At 41.1% G+C, this 19984-nt stretch overlaps 1 protein-coding gene across 13 annotated transcripts in view; it reads left to right on the plus strand.

Moving 5' to 3' along the window:
* The first annotated feature begins 4718 nt into the window (after positions 1-4718).
* PRRC2C (proline rich coiled-coil 2C) overlaps positions 4719-19984 on the plus strand; it is a 95007-nt gene continuing 79741 nt past the window's right edge. For 11 of the 13 annotated variants that reach the window (XM_058701458.1, XM_058701466.1, XM_058701461.1 and 8 more), the window contains exon 1: positions 4720-4945. The gene's annotated coding sequence lies outside the window, so the exon portion shown is untranslated. Of the gene's footprint in view, positions 4946-19984 lie in introns of all 13 variants that reach the window. The other 2 variants (XM_058701469.1, XM_058701467.1) reach the window with 2 other exon arrangements.

Genomic DNA, 19984 nt, shown 5'->3' on the forward strand with positions numbered 1-19984 from the left:
GGACACTTAACCAACTGAGCCACCCAGGCACTCCCAAAACAAAACACATTTTAAAAGAATATTATTTGATTTTGGACATTGTACCAATACCTAGAGATTTCAGTCAGATTTTCCCCAAGATATTGGAAGTAAGAGACAGAAGACAGAAGACTCTTCCCCAAGATATTGGAAGTAAGAAACAGAAGACGGGAGAGACAGAAGAGACTGAGAGCTAAACTTTAAGATGACACACAATGGATAAGACCAGAAGTAAGCAAAGTCACCTTTAAAACACAAACTGGCCTGACCTGACTGTAACTTGATTTTTATTGAAAGAATATTGCTAAGAGGTTTGAGTAGCCATTGAAACAGAGAAAGAAGCATCCAAGGCACTTCAGGGCCAGTGCCCATCCAAGTGCTGTCAAGGAGAGAAGCAGCTCAAATCAATAGCATGCCAGGATGTCCCTACTGTATTGGAGATCAATGTAGAAAGTTGCAACCATTGGAAATTAAGTATTTCCATCTTTGGGACAAAATCATCCTGTCATGCAGATAGGTGAATCAAGAATAATCTATACGCATAAGCCTACTTGTTCTGAATCTGTGCCCATCAAGCAGCCTTCTGATTGATAACGCCTTAGGTTTCCTGAGTAGGTTTGTCTACATAGAAAATTCACTGGCTTTGCAGTCTTGAGTCTTCAGGTGTATACATTGAAAATTAGTAAATTAATATTCTGGATCTAGGTATCATTCTCATGACCTTGGTTAATGTAAATTCATCTGATGGCTGAAGCTGTTTTATGTTGCTGAAGAAACGTATTTCTGAGACTAAAGTACTCTAGGAAAAATTCACCGAGGTAAGGCTTCCCTGTCCTCTTGGGGACAGTCAGTAGGCCTTCCCCCAGCAATGAGCATATTATCAGCCAAACTTTTCCATTTCAAAGGACCGTTGATATCAATGGACAGGTGGGTGTGCTTGTGATTTACCTCTGTTTATTATTTTATTCTAACATTGCTACAGTGACAATTCCTTGACCATATTGGTGGGGAAGACAGCTCAGACCAGGAGAAGTGGCAGGGAATTTTTGAATTTAAAATATGCCATATGTAATTCATAAAGTGGACACAAGTTTCCATTTGCCACACACCCACTATATGTTCATATTCAATATGATCACTTCTCTACATCATACTTGCCTAGTCAAACCCAGCATTGGCGAATCTATTTTCTCAGTAGCTATACCAAAGAGCGGAACAGAGAATTCTGATTCTCTCTCTTCCTGTCTCTCTGCCCCTCCCCCGCTCGCTCTCTCTGTCTCAGAATGGGTAAATAAACTTAAAAACTTTTTTTCTTAATGTCTCTTTTTACTCCACATTCCCTCCAGTAGTAGTTGTTTTCCTGTTATGGCGAAGTTCAAGTTCTGGAAATAATTGTTTATCCGTAGTCTCCACTCTCTCAGCATCTGTGTCCTTTCCAGCTCACTATCTTAGGACTTTCTGGCCTCATTAACTCCACCAAAACTTCTTGTAAAAGATACCAGTAACCTCCATGTTGCCAGACCCAGTGGATACTTCTGGCTCCTTCTTCATATGAGTTGACTTCTCAGCAGCTTTTAACATATATGAGTGCTCACGCCATCTTGTAATCCTCTCCTCTCTTGGCTTCTGTGACATCATCATCTTCAGGTTTTCCAGTTCTCTGGCTTCTCCCCAGTTTTCTTTTCTAAGTTCTCCGCCTCCACCTGACCTTTACATATTGCTGTTCCTTAGAGCTGGTCATTTTTCCTTCTTTCCCTACTCTCTCCCTAGGGGATCTGGCTTGCTTCCACCACTTTAAACACATGTCTATGAAATACATGTGTACACGTATGAAACCCACGTCTGTGAGACTCAACTCTCTCTCTCTGATGCTGACTTCCCCCCTGAGCTCTCTAGATATGTGTGTCAACTGCATATTTGATCCACAGTTGGACATTACATGGACACCTCAAATTTAATATGTCCAAAATTTAATCTTTCCCAATCTTTCTTTCTTTCTCTTTCTTTCTTTCTTTCTTTCTTTCTTTCTTTCTTTCTTTCTTTCTTTCTTTCTTTCTTTCATGTTTATTCATGTTCGAGTGTGAGAGAGTGAGAGTGACAGAGGAGCAGAGAGAGAGGGATACAAAGAATCCAAAGCAGGCTCCGAGCTCCAAGCTGTCAGCACAGATCCCAATGCGGGGCCTGAACTCATGAACTGCGAGATCATGACCTGAGCTGAAGTTGGACGCTTAACCGATTGAGCCACCCAGGTGCCCCTTTCCAATTTTTCTTTTTAAATTTTAAAAAATTTATTTATTTGTTTGTTTATTTATTTATTTTGAACGAGAGAAAGAGAGAGAGAGCATGTGTGTGCATGTGTACATGTGCATGCACTCATACATGCGAGCAGGGGAGGGGCAGAGAGAGAGGGAGACAATCTCTGGGATCAAGCTCCACCTGGAGCCTGATTTGGGGCTCCAACCCACAAACCGTGAGATCCTGACCTGAACTGAAATTAAGAGTCGAACACTTAACTGACTGAGCTACCTGGGCTCAGCCCCAGTTTTTCTTTTTAATATTGCTCTACCAGCCAAATGGTTTTCCTCCCCTCTTCCAACACCATAATCTCTATAAACGCTGCTGTCATTCACCCAGTTGCTCAAGCCGTCAATCTGTTGTCATTGATTCTTTTCTTCTTTCCCTACATGGAGAAGTGATCGTTTCCCACAAGCGAGTATATTTTTGCTCCAAAATATGTGCCAAATCTGTCTACTTCTCTCCAAGTTCACAGCCTCCATCTTAGTCCAGACCACGGTCATTCTTCGCCACTGTAATTACTTCATTACTGCCTAGTAGAGCTCCTTGCTTCCCTTCTTGCCTCCCCACAATCTGTTTTTCACACTCTTCATTCAGCAGTTACTGGTGATCTCCTTAAAATGTAAAATCAGATCCTGTGGCTCCTTTTCTTAAAACCTTCAAATGGCTTTTCACTGCTCCTAGGTGACATTCTTTCTGAACTCCCTAACCTAGCTTCCTCTGAATCTGGCTTTCGACTCTCCTTCCAGTCTCATCTTGTTTGTGTCACTCTCTTAACTAAGTTCCAGACACACGCCTCTCCTAGTTTCTAGAACATTCCAAACTCTTTCCCAGATCAGGGCTTTTGCAATTGCAGTTCACTTGGTCCAGAGCACTTTTCCATCTACTCTTTGCATTACTGCTTCTTCTTGTCATTCAGGTCCCAGTTTCAGTGGCCCCTTTTCAGAAAAGTACTCAGGGACCACACTTTCTAAAATAAATTCCCCCTGCCCTTCTTCCTGGTTATTCTTTATCTTCATATCTTGTTTGTTTCTTTTGTTGTACATATCCAAACCTATTATTTGATCCGTATCACTAGACTGTTGCCTAGGACCAAGGTCTTTTTTTTTTTTTTTTTTTTAAGTAGGCTTCATGTCCAGCAAGGAGCCCACACAGGGCTTGAACTCACCACACTGAGATCAAGACCTGAGCTGAGATCAAGAATCGGTCGCTTAACCCACTGAGCCACCCAGGTGCCCCAGGGCCAATGTCTTAATTGTTCTATACCTTTATATCCCAGTACCTAGCATAGACAGTAGGTGCTCAATACATATTTGGTGAGTAAATAACACAAACTTGAGAAGCAGGTATTTTTATTTTTTGTGGAAGAAATTTTTTTTTAATTTTTAAAACATTTTATTGTGTTTTTTAATTGAAGTATAGTTGACATAGATAGAAGTAGGTATTACCTCCATTTTACACATGAGAAAACTGAATCAAAGAGATATTAAGTAACTTACCCATATGACATAGCACTTAGCAAAACATGTTTTTGTTTTATTCTAAAACCTAAAAAAATATGTAATGCTTCATGAAACTTAAATTAACACAATACCATATACAGTTACACACACGCTATATACACTATATGTGTGCACATGTTTATCATTTGTGTCTCATAACAATATTATGACTCACAAAGTTTTCATTACACATTAAAACTGATTTGTGATGATAAAATATGGAAATTATAGAAAGGCATACATAAAATCTTTTTTAAAAATCTGAATGCCCTAAGAAAACTATTGTTCACATTACCATTATTAACATCCAGAGTACATTTTTTATTCTTTTCAATGAATATGTGTATGTGTGTGTGTTTCTAGCATAGTTACGGCATAAATATATTAGGGCATAAGCATTTCCCTGATCATTAAGTATTAATCTGAATTTAATGGCTTCAGAATAGTCCATTATATGGATGTATCATAATGCATTTATTTATCTCTTGTCAACGGACAGCTTTTGGTATTATGAATACTGTGTACTCATATTTCTGGAAAATATCAAGATACTGTCAAACACCAAGGTTAAAGATTATGCATAATGTACTGTTGATACGTAGCGCCAGACTGTCGGTTGAACCAATTCACACACCCATCCACCACTTACAAGAGTGCTGCCTTCCCTGAGGCCTATCAGTGTACAATCGTGGCCTCTTCCAGAATTCCTGGAGAGAGCTCCTGCAAATCCTTACCCCGCGGCGGGAACCCCGATTGCAGGAACTCCCTCCTTCCAGCAGGAGGCGCCGTCGCCTTCCGCCGGGGTTGGGCCGCCACGGAGGCCTCACGTGATCGGGCCGTCTCTGCGCCGGAGGGCGGCCTTGCGGAGATTTGCCTTACGTACGCCGCGGCATGACGTAGTACGTAGGGGCTGGCTAGCCGCCATCTTGCTTCTTTTTCTCGCTCGCTCTCTCCCTCTCGGGAAGCAGCGAAAGTGCTTTGGCGGTTTGTCCATCCGCAGCTTCGGCTTCCCCGGTCGGGTGGTCCTTCCATCCCCCCCACCCCTCGCCTCCCCTTCCCCTTCCCTCGATCAGAGCGCGGCAGAGACTCGAAGTGCGCAGACACACTCCGCTTGACACTCGCCCTGGCCGGTAAGGAAAGCGAGGGCGTAGGAGCTGTGATCAAAGCGGGCCCCATCGGGGTGGGCTGGCGGGGGGCCGCCTGGGGCGTGGGAGCGCACCCCGGCCCTGGCGGGCAGAGACTGGGGAACCGCTGGGAGACGGCCTTGGGTCGAGCCATCCCCCGCTTTCTCTTTGGTTCTCATCATGTCTGTGTCTGGGGGAAGTCTCGGCCTCCTGGTCGGGGAGCGGGAAACCGGAGTCAGACCCGCCCCATGTGGTCTGCAGCGGGAGTTCCGGAGCCGTCGGTCTCTCTCCCACCCGGTCCCCGCTCAGGCCCCGCGGGGGGATTAGTCGCATAGCCGGCTAAACGAAGGGGGTTCCCCGTCCTTGGGATAATGGCTTTTTTCCTAATGTGTGGGAAGCGTCCCCCAGACAGCTCAAGGGCTCATCTGGGGCCTTTACTGCCTACTTCTTTTCCGTGTGTAGTTAGGGTGGAATTTGCAGCGAGCACTGTGTGAGAGAGACCGGGCTAAAGACCTGACTCGGCGAGAGGCGCTTGGGGGAATCTGGACCAACCCTACTTCCGCTAGGGACGTGCAGCCCCAACTCCAGACGACGGTTTGGTAGTCATTTCGTTCCCCAGGCCTCGCCATCCCCTGACCTGCGTAGTGAATCCCACTCTGCAGCTCTCTCTCTTTGAGATAGCGTTACTGTTATTGGTGTTACGGTAAAGGCCCCACTTCAGGACTTGCAGAAAAGGGCATGGGGACCAATGGGAACACTGATAAATTGTTCCTTTGCCCGAGAGGAATGCGTCTAGTTCCTTTAAAGGGATGCATATTTGTTTTGACTTGATTTGAGATTTGTTTGAGATTTCCAACATGCCTGATGTTTGCTGGCTCCCGAAGCCGCCCGGATTTCTGCATTGGCTGCTCTTCAGCCTAGGCTCGTAGATTCATACCTCGCTAGGGTCCTTGGAATTGTACAGTAGGCGGCTGTGCTGGAAGGTTTTCCTTTGGAATGCACCAGAAAAATCAGGATTCTTGCTCCAGTGCTCGATAGCTTCCTCCTGCAAATAAACACGATGGCGTGATACTTAAGCGCCCACCGAGCCGAACTCCAGCATTTGTTAAAAAGTAGATTTAACCTCCTCTGGTGGTGATTAAGATGCTACTCCGACTGGAGCCATTTTTAGGTGTGTGTCAGATGCACTGCAGCATCGTTTCTGGCCCACCTCAAATGCATTGATCCTCTAAGAAAATTAGGAATGGATTGACTTTGAATTTTGTCTTTGGCGTGTGGTCAAATAGTAATTTGATTTTTTATAGTGGGCTTGTCAGAATGCAGGCTTTTTACTTGTATATTTTGGTTTGGTGAGCTTACATATGTGGCTGTTTTCCCTCCACCATTAGTTGACCTTTTACTGTGTACTGAGCACAGTAACGAGCTCTTTATGTACATTATCTTTTCTCATCTTACAGCTGGTACTTGAGGGAGGTGCTCTTATTATCATCCCCATTTTACAGATGAGATAAAATCAGAGATATTAATGTGACCAAGGTCACAGACAGTTACCGTGTTGCGGTAGAGATTCAAACCCAGACTGTCTAAATCGAAAGGGGATGCTGTAAGGCCATCAAACTGCCTCCCTGTTTCTTGTAATTTTAGCAACTGTGGTAACTGAAGATGTAGCATTGTTAACCTAGTTTTTTCTTTTGCTCGATTTCAGTATAGAAACATTGTTGCACACAATGGTGAAAGTGTTGCAAGGTTAAAAAAAAAATGGTTGTAACTACTTTGGGGATGGGATAGAAGCTAATTTTTCTCCCCTTTTCTAGTAAAGGCCAGTTGGTTAAAACCCTTGACTAGGTAGTATGACATAATCTTTAAATTTTGAGATCTGGCCTATACTGTTGGTAGAATATTTCCTCATCTGTAAAATGGAGGTGATGATAATAGTACTTCCCTCTAAGGTTTGCTGCAGGATTAACAAAGATCATGTGTGTAAAGGGCTTGTTACTGTGCTCAGGATACAGTAAAAGGCCAACTAATAGTAGACTGGCAGAATATTGCCATAAACAGTAAGTAATCTGTATAGTCTTAGAATGGAGTATGTATTCTTTGCGTATTTAAATAGTTTTTCTTTCTTTTTACACTTCCGTGCTAGATTTTGTTCTTAAAGATTTCTTCATGCTCTACAGTCAGTAACCCTGGGTTCAGTATGTTGAGCACAGCTGAAAATACAGAAGTTCTGACTCATTCCCTCCCTTACCCTTAATGCCACCCCACCACCCGTATTGGTAAAATGTCTTTGAAGATTATATTATATCCCCCTCTCCCTCCAAGTGGTTTCCTTTTGCCCCCCCCCCACTTCAATTTGTAAGCCAGTTGAGTAACTTCTGTTTCAGATGCTGTTTATGCCAAATTTGTGTAAGACAAGGATTGATGATTGATAAAATGTTACACAAATTGGTACAAAAGCCTATTCTTAACAGTGAAGGAGATCCAGAAGTTGTGTCTCACTGAGTTATGACTGATACACTTTCAGCAAAGTGAGAATCAGTTTATGAATAGGGTAACGCAATGATAGCTTATCTCCGTCTATGTTAACTGTTAACTGTTGTTTAGAAGCTTGAGAATTAATGTTAGTTTTCTGAGTCATAACATTTTAAATTTCTCAAGCCTTTGCTGCGTCAGTCAGGACATCTTTGTGGGTGAAAATATTCTCGAGAGGGTAACTTCAGTGTATTTTCTATAGTGTTTTTTCCCAGTCCCAGAAAGGTTAAATATAAACTGATCTTTTCACCAGTTACATTAGTCGTCATTTTGCTCTAGATTAACAGAATGCCAGTCATGTTTTAGGGCCTGTGTGTGTACATGTTTGCCGGCAAATCAGATCAAACAATTACTGAATTTCAACAGTTGTCTAGTTGGCAGACAAAAACTTTTATATGGTTAGTATACGTAGAGTCAACACAAGATAGCAATAAAATTATTACTGTCAATGTGATGTAATGTTCTCACCCCTAGGTGCTCTGCCTTAAGGGAGGATGGGATGTAGTTAACATTTGTGGAGCACATCTAGTATAAAAAAAACCACTTGGGTATTATTTACATAGCATATTATGTAGTAATTTTCTTTTTACCTGTGTTCCAATATTAGTGTGTTTTCCTTTACTAGACTGTTTCCATATCTTCCACACCTTGTATGGTGGTTGGCATATACCTAGGTTTTATTATTGAGTGAATGAGATTAGAAAATAGAAGACTAGACCCACCAACTAAGATTCACCTGACAGATATCTTAGTAGAGCAAAATAATACCCTGTCATTCCCTCCCCCCACCCTGCCCACCTCTCCATGAGAATAGCATAAGATGCTTTCACATAGCTTATGTTTATGTACTGTGCGTTGTGAGATTTGTTTGCATCCGATTTTCCTTTCTAAAATTTAGATTGATTCAACAAACGTTAAAGATTCTTTTAATTTTGTAAGGCGTAGTGAGTCAGAGGAATATGGCTTTTGGTTCCTACTGCCAAGATGCTCACAGTTTTAAGGATTAATGTTAAAAGTTGACATGTGATCTTTGGATTTATACCAGAAGATAAAAATAAAGACATACAAGCAGAAAAGGGAAATTTGGGGCAGAAAATCCATATATGAACATTGTCTATAATATAGATCAGGTGCCTAGTTGATTACAAGTGAAGGCATGATGGCCAAGAGAGATGAAGAATAATTGCAATTACTGGGGCGCCTGGGTGGCTCAGTCGGTTGAGCGTCCAACTTCAGCTCAGGTCATGGTCTCACTGTTCGTGAGTTTGAGCCCCGTGTTGGGCCCTGTGCAGACAGCTCAGAGCCTGGATGGAGCCTGCTTCAGATTCTGTGTCTACCTCTCTCTTTGCTCCTCCTCCACTTGCACTCTGTCTCTCTAAAAAAAACAAAAAACAAAAAACCAAATACTAAAAAAGAAATTAAAAAAAAAGAATAATTGCAATTATTGATATTTGTTGAGCACTTTCCATGCCAAGCACTGAGCTAAGGTAATTTTGTAGATTATCTTTTTCGATCTATACAGTAAGCCTAGGAGGTAGATTATTTTGTCCTTGTTACACAACTAGTAAACTGGGATTTAAAGAGGTTTAAGTAATTCTTTCAAAGTTACTTAGTATATGGGATTCGAATCATTGACCCAGAGCTTCCATACAACGTGTAACTTCCATACAACATGGATTCCCCAGTGGCCAGTATTTCCCAACCTTAAGACATTCATGTCTTTTAAGATCTTCAAACCTTCTATTTTAATATTTTCTTTAATTCAAGTTACTGTCTTTTAAATAAGTGAATTTATTTTTTTAAGTGCACTTATTTTGAGAGAAACAGAGAGTGAGCAGGGGAGGGGCTGAAAGAGAAGGGGACAGGATCCCAAGCAGGCTCTGTACTGACAGCAGAGAGCCCAATGCGGGGCTCAGACTCACAAACTGAGACCATGACCTGAGCCGAAGTTGGGACGCTCATCCAGCTGAGCCACCCAGGCACCCCTAAATAAGTGAATTTAAAAGAATATACATGATTACTTGGTGTTAGTTTTTCCCCCCTTCAACATGTTTCAAAATAAACATTTTTTAAAGTTTATTTTTATTTATTTTTAATGTTTATTTATTTATTTTGAGAACGAGAACAAGTGGGGAGCAGGGGAGGGGTGGAGAGAAAGAACCCCAAGCAGGCCCCACATTGAGCACAGAGCCCAACTCAGGGGTTGACTTCATGAACTGTGAGATCATGACATGAGCTGAAATCAAGAGGCAGATGCCTAACTGACTGAGCCACCCGGGTGCCCCCAAATAAACATAATTTTAAATATTCCTCTACGGACCATTTAAAATCATCTAATACACCATTAGTAGTCTTGTATTCCACTGTTTAGGACATAACACAAAACTGAGCCTGGCTGGCTCAGTTGGTAGAGCTTGCAGTTCTTGATCGGGGTTGTGAGTTTGAGCCCCATGTTGGGTGTAGAGAATACTTAAAAATCTTTAAAAAATCTTAAAAAAAAAAAAAAAAAAAACAAGAAATGAATGCTGGATAGGATTAGGCAACAGTTAGAATTAATGAAGGCGAGAAGTGATGAAAGTCTAGGATGGAATGGATTCATCACAGGGAATGGCAGCATTACAGGAGAAGAGATCTAAATTAGAGCCTTGACTATGTACTTGGGGCAACCATTTCCATTATAAACTGCAAAGTGGAGGTATCTGCTTAAGACTGAAATGTTAGCAAGATACGGAAGACAATCTGTGGGAAAAGAAGGAAGGCAAGAATGAATAAGTGAGGAAGTCACCACAGAAATCAGGGTGGATTTAGAATAATCTAAAAAAGGGGATTATTACAGCCAAATGGAGCAGAGTTCAGAAAAATATAAGTGGCCTTTGGATTTGGCTGAGAGATCTTTGGTGGCCCTAAAAGAATTTAGATCGAGTAATGAGGGTGAAAGGTTAAGCAGGGAGGAATAAGTAGTGAGACTTCTTGATTTTTAGGTGACTTGAATGCTCAATATGAGCTCTGTACTGTGAGTTAAAACACCTAGTTTTAGTCCTTTTGTCACCTGCGTTTTGTCCTTTGTGCCTGCTGTTAACTTGAGAGGCAAGTAACGTGGCTTCTTCAAATTTTAGGTACAGGTATTCCCCGCTTTTTGGAAGTTTGTACTATCCCACTTTGCTTTTATGAAAGACATACATTAGTACCCGCTTTTGCTAACCGGAAGAACTTTTTTTAAATTTTTTTTATTTTTGAGAGAGACAGAGCAGAAGCGGGGGGGTGGGGGGGTGGGGTCAGAGAGAGAGGGGGACACAGAATCTAAAGCATGCTCCAGGCTCTGAGCTGTCAGCACAGAGCCCGTCGCGGGGCTCAAACTCACTATGAGCTGTGAGATCATGACCTGAGCCGAGGTTGGACGCTTAACCGACTGGGCCACCCAGGCACCCTGAAAGAATTCTGAAGAAGATTTTCACTTTTACAGAAAGCAAAAAGTGACAATAGCATTCAGTGGTGAGCCATTATAGAGGCAGTGAGAGTGATGCCACCAATGTCCTTCGGGAACTACATAGCATCGGGACATGGCTTTGAACTGTGTTTGTGAACATCTGTACTTTATTTTTGTGTGTGTGTGTGAATTTGTTAGCCAGATGGCTCCTAAGGGATCAGAAAAGCCTAAGAGAGGTTATTTGTTGGGTCTGGGAATGCTACAAAAATTTTTCCATATGAGTTAATGGTAATTGTTTCTTTGCTGTAGCCATTTCAGCTTACGCAAGGTTTCAGAGGAAAGCTTTGCTCTCTGATAGCAGGGGAAACCTGTCTATTCATCTGTGAAATAAAGAAAATCTCCATTTCACCTATCTCAGAGGATTGTTGCAAAGATCACATTAAATGTGTTTCCACGTGTCTTTTGAATTTAATATTCTTTGATATTACATGAGCATTCACCATACTTAAACAGAAAAGAGAACCACGAAAAATAGAAAGTTAAAAAAGGTAAAGGGAGGATAGGTTTTCTGATGTTGAGAGATCCCCTCCAAATATTTGAGTGTGCAAGGTAAGGGATGGATGCATATGTAGCTGGAGAATGGGTGGCTAGAGAAGTTAATAATTGATTTTCCTTCCCTCTTTCCTAGTGAATGATCTGAAAGTGTAGGGCTGCTTTATGTGGTTGTGCCGTTTGTGCACTGCACAAATGTGCTGGGCTGAAGGAGACAACAAGGACTGAAATCTGCTCCAGGCTCTGCTTTCAGAGTCCTGTGCTCTGGCTAGGCCTCCCAGTCGTAATCGTGCTTTCACTTCTCCCCTCTCTCCCCGTGCATCACCACCTCACCCAGAGGAGTACCTGTTTCTCCCCAGAAGCATATGTTTTTCTATTTGCACAAAGGCCCTGTGGAGGCCAGTGGATGCTCTGAAGAGTTCCTAGGGAGATCTATTCAGGATACATTTAGAACAGAATAAAAAACAATCGGGAGACTGGAGAAATGGTCACCAAGGAACAAAAAACTTAGAACTTTTTTAAGATGGGTTAAGTAGTTGGGCAAGTACTCATCCACTTTATCCAGTGTATTTTAAAGGTGAGTATTGTAGCTTACTAAATGTTTCCATTAACTGGGAAACAGACTATATATGTATATTTTAACTGAAGAAGCCACAATGTAGGAGGTATAAAATTAACTTCTGAAGGTTAGGAAGATGAAAGAGTCCATTTACTTTAAAATTTTAAAGTTTTATTAATGTTTGCTTATTTATCTATTTATTTATTTATCTATCTATCTATCTATCTATCTATTTATTTATTTATTTATTTAGACCAAGCATGAGCACGAGTAGGAGAAGGACAGAGAGAGAGGGAGACACAGAATCAGAAACAGGCTCCAGGCTCTGAGCTGTCAGCACAGAGCCCGACACGGGGCTTGAACTCATGAACCTTGAGATCATGACCTGAGCAGAAGTCAGACGCTTAACCGACTGAGCCACCCAAGTGCCCTGAGAAATTTTGTTTTTAAAGGAAAGAGGTGTTATTGAAATGAGGCTTTTGGCAGAGTAGAGGTTGGTTATATTGTTGTATGAGTTTTTGAAATTCAGATAAAAATTGGATCTTTTGGTGTACCACTCTGTGAGTTTAAATATGTGTGGAGCCATGTAGCTTGCATCAAGAATTAGGATACAGAATGTAGAAAGATGAAATATCTCCCAACCCTAGATCCAGAGTCTTTGGACTCTTTGGATATTGGGGGGAGAGAAAGTATCTCTCCTGCTGAAGAAAGAGCTGTTGAATAAGGATTAAAAATTACGCACCTCCAGCTGCCTTAGTTGGAAGAACATGTGACTCTTAATACATGGGGTTGTGAATTGGAGCCCCATGATAGGTGTAGAGATTTTAAAGAAAGGAAGAGAAGGAGGAAGGAAGGGAGAAAGAGAAGAAGAGGAACAGAAAAGTCAGTAATGGCCTACAAGTGCTGATTGCTTGGTTTCCTGACCAGAAAATTTTTTTATTGTGTAGTTATATTTATGACAGATTGGAAACATGGGAAGAATAAAGTTAGTTGGAGAAAGAGAGATGCGTAGGCTTCCATGTCTCAAGATACACGTTTTAATGGTGGAGGAGTGGAGCCAGTGCTTGGCAGGGAGGGATGCTAACTGGTTCTCTACACTTACAAATTTAAACTTGAAATTTCAACCCTTATGGTGCCATTTCGTTGAAGTTTAGGATAGTTCATGATGTCAAATGAACATCTTTAAGAGAATGCTTCTCTTTTTCTCCTATAACATCCAACAGACTTGCTTGCAAAAAAGTTAATTAAGAAGCTTTTATGCTTTGGTTTTTATTTGTAATGTGTAAGTTTTGAAAACACTGTTACCCATTTATTAAGTGCCAGACACCATTTTCAGAGCTTTATACACACTTTGGTAATTAAATCTCACAGTAGACTATAGAGGATATAGCCCACAGATGAGGAAATAAAGTTCAGAATTATATTTAATGACTAGGGAAATGCTTATCCAATAATATGCGTATGCCACAGTTATGCTATGAAAACACCTAGCTACCAAATGTTGGAGTTGGGAGTTAAACCAAATCAGTTTTGTTTTTTAACCAAATCAGTTTTAAGAGAAGTAGTTGTGTGATATGAGCACTTTAAAAATATTATAAGTTGTCAGAAAGAGTGATCTGGGAATCACTTCATTGAGTAAATGGTAGATGTGCAGATATATATAACTTTGCTAGAACAGTAATTTGTGGTACAGAAGATTCAATAGCTGCGTATCTTTTCTAATTCTTAGGGTATTCTGCCCTAGAAACTTAATTCACGTGTTTCAGTTTCTAAGAACAGCCTCAGCCCTTCTACCATTCTGATTAGAACTCCCAACAGATTTATTTATATTACACTTTGTTTTAAAAATGACAATTTTTAATGCTGTAGTGCTATTTGTAGTAGAGGCACTCAACATATGGTAGTATTCTTAGCTTTTCTATGATAGCTGCAAATGTGATCTTAAAAATATTTGATGTCACTGTAACTTTAGGATCACTAAGTGGTTATAACCATTGGAGATGGAAGTGAACTTAGAGGTTGACTAGTTCAACCTCTTACCCAGAGCAAGACCCTTTTATTTTAAGTGGAAAATTTAGTTTAAAGTTTTATAGACAGAATGCTGTCTTCTGGAGTTAATACATCCCATCTTTGTCAGCTCCAGCTGCCATGAGAAAATACCATAGACTAGATGGCTTAACAGGAATTTATCACAGTTCTGGAGGCTGAAGACCAAGCATAATCAGGCTCTGACGAGGTCTCCCTTCCTGCCCCGCACACAGCCGCCTTCTAGCTGTGTCTCCATGTGGCTGGGCGAGTGCCTTGGTGTCTCCTCCTGGAAGAGCTTAATTCCGTTATGAGGCCCCACCCTCATCACCTCAGCTAACCCTGATTATCTCCCACAGGCCCTGTATCTCCACATACCATCTGTCAAGTTGGGAGTTAGGGCTTCAATGTAAGAATTCTGAGAGGGGAAACAATTCTGTACAGAGTGCCCCCCCCCCTTATTTACGATCTTTTGTACACTGATTCTTAGACATTTTACGTTATGTTATTATACTTCAAAATGACATTTTTACAACAGATGGAATGTGTTGATAGTTATTACTGTATTTTGTTACTATAATTTTTTGTCCTTGATATTTTATTCTGTACTGTAATGGAGTAAATTTGAAAATAAAAACTTGAGTCTTTAGAATCTCTTAGCCTAAAATAACATTTATCATTACATTTTAAAGGTTTGATGTTTATCTCTGTTATAATGAAAATTGAATTATGATTCTCACGTGGTGAGGTTATCTTGGGCATTGGCTTTTGGCATCAAGCTTCGACTTAATCTTGGCCCTATCTCTCCCCATCTAGGAGTTTTGGGTAGGTTATTTTTACTTGTTTAAAGTTGTTTCTTCATTGATAAATTTTGGTAACTTGAGCTCTGAGCTCTTATTCCCAATTTGGTGTTTTTACATCTCTAGAGCTCAGATTTAAAAAAAAAAAAAAGGCTTCAAGAGACATTGCTACATTAGAACATCTAGAACTTAACATCCCTCTTCATGTTAGAAGTGGGAGATGTAAATATGAAAGATTGCTCAGGTTTTTTTTTTAATCTTTATTTATTTTTGAGAGACAGACTGACAGAGCGTGAGAGGGAGGGGCAGAGAGACAGAGGAATTGAAGCGGGCTCCGGGCTCCAGGCTGTTAGCATAGAGCTCAACTTGGAGCTCGAATTCACGAACTTCGAGATCATGATCTGAGCTGAAGTCAGATGCTTAACCAGCTGAGCCACCCAGGTGCCCCGATTACTCAAGGTTTTAAATCTAGAGGTCAGGGAAAGTGGTTTTGTGAAGTTGGGGAGAAGAACGTATTTGGGAGAGCAGATGAGCTTTTTTGTTTTCCCTTTTTTCTTTTGGAATAATTTTAATCTCACAGAAAAGTTGTAAAAGTAGCATGAAGAATTCTGTATTCCTTCATTCCTATTCCCTGATTATTTGCTGTTCTAAATCCTGTCATCACCTGAAACCTTAAATTCCAATCACAAGCTCTTATGCTTTCTCACTCAGGTAGTACATTTTCTCCTCTTGTTTTTATTAAATGAACAAAGCAATGCTTGTAAGCTTGATTCAGTAAGCACTTAATAATTACTCTTTGGGGGGCTTTTAATCAGTCGTTAAAATTGGCATTTCCTTCTGCTTTCCTCCTTATCCTCTTCCACCTTCTACTTCATTCTCTGGCTTAGACTTCCATGAAATGTTACTCTGACCATTTTCCTGGCAGCGTCTTCCTTTCCCTTGCTTTTCTTTACACGTGTCTGGCACAGCTCTAGTTCCTTTTCATTCCAGCTGCTGTGTGTTTCCCTCCACTTCCCACTCCTGGATGTGCTGCTGGACATTAATAATGAGAGTCTTCAAACTGCTCAGGCTTGGGAAGACCATTCTGTAGCCCCAGTTGCCAGCTTCTCCTGGGGTGTCAGCACTGATTGTCACTGCATCGTTTGCCTGGTTGTCTGTCTTCACTCCCAGTTCTTTGGAAGCCTTTTCCAACCCTCTTACGTTTCCTGTTATCTCCACTCAGTTCATGAGGACACCATGCCTTTTTCATTTGTTCCTGGTAGTGCCTAATAGTGGTACAATAGGCGCTGGGTAAATATTTGTATTAGTGAACAGGGGAATCAAGCATTTTGAGTTGTAGTTCTGTCAAGAAACTTAAGTAAAGACATTTGTTCTACAATTAAAAATGTGTGCGTGCAGATTGTAGTTTGTTTTGTAATTTTTAAAAATAATTTTTTTTAACACTTATTTATTTTTTGAGAGACAGAGAGAGACCGAGCACGAGCAGGGGAGGTGCAGAGAGAGGGAGACACAGAATCGGAAGCAGGCTCCAGGCTCTGCGCTGTCCGCACAGAGCCCGACGCGGGGCTCGAACTCATGAACCGTGAGATCATGACCTGGGCCGAAGTCGGTCACGCAAACGACTGAGCCACCCAGGCGCCCCTGTTTTGTAATTTTTAAGTAATCTCTACACCCAGTGTGGTGATCAAACTTAGAAGCCCAAGATCAAGAGTTGCCACACTCCATCCACCAACTGAGCCAGCCAGGCTCCCGCTAAAGATTGTAGTTTGAAGGAGAGTTTTGGTAATTATCCTTACCGAAGCAGTGAACAGTAGATGAGATGGCCAGCGGGAAAGCGCATATAGAGAGAGCTGGTAAAGAGAGATGGCAAAAGCATGTTACCATTTATGTAGGGAAATAGGAAAAAGAGAGACAAAACTGTCAGTCATAGAGACCAAAGAAATTGGTTTATATAGAATCTGTTTACTTTTTATATTTGTATGTGATACCTGACTATTACTTATTACTTAGTAGAGATTCTTCCTTTATTTTTTTAATAAAACATATGTTGTGTGTATATAGTATGCTTATTTGGAAGTGGCTGCAGGTTCTTTTTAATGTTAACTATTTAAATCAGTGGGACATTGTACTTCATTTTCCAGAGGAACTAAATTCTCACCATAAGATTAATGAGGAAAGAGAGGTAAACAGAGCTTGGATACTTAGAAGCCCATGGTGGTCAGAAAGATGATTGGCATTTAGTTGAATTTAACAAATTGGCAATTTGTGAAAGTATGGGTTTTTTCAAATATACTAGATTTTTTAAAAATCATTTATTTATTTTGAGATGGGAGGGTCAGGGCAGAGAGAGAAGGGGACACAGGATCTGAAGCAGGCTCTGTGCTGACAGAGAACCTGATGCAGGGCTCGAACTCACGAACCATGAGATCATGACTTGGGCCAAAGTTGTTGGACCCTTAACCCGCTGAGCCACTCAGGCGCCACTGAAATATGCTAGATTTTAAATGTCACTAAAAATAATGTTTTTTTGTATTGAATACTTGTAAATCCTTATGCAATGGTGAGTAGCCTTAGAATCTTACACTTTTTGAGACTGAAGGAATCTTAGGGATCATAGCTAATCTTGCCTTGATGTGGAAACCTTTCGCAGATTTTTTTCAAATAATTTTCAACCTATGATGGTTGTCCTTCATAAAAACCATCTTTTTGTTACCAGTGTTGAGTGTCATCCTTTCATTTTGAAAGGTTGGTGTTTATATTGTGATAAACTACTGCCTTCCAAATTTCCCTTAGACCATTTGGAAACAGTCTGTTTGCTTTTATTATATATGTATATTTGTAGGCTCCATGCTCAGCGTGAGGCTTGAACTCATGACCCCAATATCAAGAACTGCACACTCTGGGGTGCCTGGGTGGCTTTCCTTGGCTTTCAGGTCTTGATCCCAGGGTGGTGGGATCCAGCCCCGAGTCCCTGCATAGGGCTCATGCTGTGTGTGGAGGCTTCTTGGAATTCATTCTCTCTCTCTCTCTCTCTCTCTCTGTCTCTGTCTCTGTCTCTGTCTCTGTCTCACATTAAAAAAAAGGGTACCTGGGGCACCTGGGTGGCTCAGTCGGTTAAGTGGCCGACTTTGGCTCAGGTCATGATCTCACGGTCCGTGAGTTCGAGCCCCGCGTCGGGCTCTGTGCTGACAGCTCAGAGCCTGGAGCCTGCTTCGGATTCTGTGTCTCCCTCTCTCTGACCCTCCCCTGTTCATACTCTGTCCTCTCTCTGTCTCAAAAATAAATAAACGTTAAAAAAAAAAAAAAAAAGGGGTACCTGGATGGCTCAGTTGATTAAGTGTCCAACTCTTGATTTTGGCTCAGATCATGATCTCATGGCTCAAAGTTTCAAGTCCTGTGTAGGGCTCTGTGCTGACCATGTAGCCTGCTTGAGAATCTGTCTCCCTCTCTCTGCTCCTCCTTCACTTGAGCACCCTTGCTCGCTCTCATAAGTAAACTTTAAAAAATAAAATTAAAATAATTTTTTGAAAAAGCAGCATGCTCTACTGACTGAAACAGCCAGGTGCCCCACAGTCTATTTGCTTTTGAAATACTAACTTTTTTTTCCTTCTTCACTTATCTCATCTTAACACTTTTTTGCAAAAAAAAAAAAAAAAAAATTGTTTACAAGGTGATATGTATATTCATTGTTTAAATCTTGAAAATGTAAATGCACATGTTTTGGTGTATCTAATTTTGGTGAAAAATATTAGTTTCTGACGACCATCATTGCTCAGAGTCCTAGAGCCTTGAGTTTAGAAATATGATCACTGGGGCACCTGGGTGGCTCAGTTGGTTAAGTGTCCAACTCTTGGTACTGGCTCAGGTCATGATCTCACGATTCGTGACTTTGAGCCCTGCACTTTCCTTTGGTGCAGGGCCTGCTTGGGATTCTTTCTCTCACTCACTCTCTGCCCCTTCCCCACGCACGTGCATGTTCTCTCCCTCTCACTCTCTCTCAAACTAAAAACATAAACTTAAAAAAAAATAAGATTACTTTCTCTTCCCTTAAAGAGGGGTGTACTATTATTCAGTAGGCTTTTTTTTTTTTTTTTAATATTTATTATTGAGAAAGAGCACAAGTGAGCCGTGGAGGGGAAGAGAGAGGGAGACACAGAATCCGAAGCAGGCTCCAGGCTCTGAGCTGTCAGCACAGAGCCCGACGCGGAACTCGAACTCAGGAACTGCGAGATCATGGCATGAGCCGAAGTTGGATACTCAACCGACTGAGCCACCCAGGCGCCCCTCATAGGCTTTGTTTTCGTACACTGACCCTGAGTGATCGCTTGGGCAGCACATATACTAAAATTGGACCCATAACAGAGATTAGCCTGGCCCCTTGCAAGGATGATGTGTTGACTGACCCACAGGCCTTAATGATTCACTTTTATAGGTACATCGTAAGCAAGACAGTAATGTTAAAAAAAATACATTCTTAATGGCATGCAAACAACAAAAAGTTTTTTAAAACTAAAAAGACTATATAGTTCCCTTATAGAGGCTATAGTTCCTTTGTAACTGTGACAATATAGTTTTTGAAGTCAGAATCTGGCAGATTGAGAAGAAATGCACCTGTTGAACTTACTGTTTCAAGAGTTTTTAAATTACTAATTGTGTAAATTGTATTGTTCTGTTACTGAAGGTGTGGATCTGCTGAATGCAGCCCTGCGTTTACTCAGCATTTGAGATTTTTTATTAATTTTCCTCCAATGGCTCTTCATGACATTTAGATTAAATCGGACAATAGTCCTATCCTAGTCTACTAGGCTCTGCAAAATCTGACTTCTGCTGCCTACTCTGACTTCTTCTCCTGCCTGAGAGAGGCAGGAGACATGAACCCTCAGACATGAACCCACTTATCCCAGATCAAAATTAGTTTTATCCCCCCAGTGGTTCTCAACTGTGGCTATACTTGCATACCTTGGGGATATTGTGGGTTCAGTTCCAGACCAGTGTAATAAGGTAAATACCTCAATAAAGCAAATCAAATGAAAAATGTTTTGGTTTCCCAGTGCATGTGAAAATTATGTTTATACTATATTGTAGTCTAAGTGTGCAATAGCAGTATGTTTTATAAAAACAGTGTATATACTTTAAGGAAAATTACTTTA

Source organism: Neofelis nebulosa, chromosome 15 (assembly GCF_028018385.1).
Source record: "Neofelis nebulosa isolate mNeoNeb1 chromosome 15, mNeoNeb1.pri, whole genome shotgun sequence".
Classification (NCBI taxonomy): Eukaryota; Metazoa; Chordata; class Mammalia; order Carnivora; family Felidae; genus Neofelis; species Neofelis nebulosa.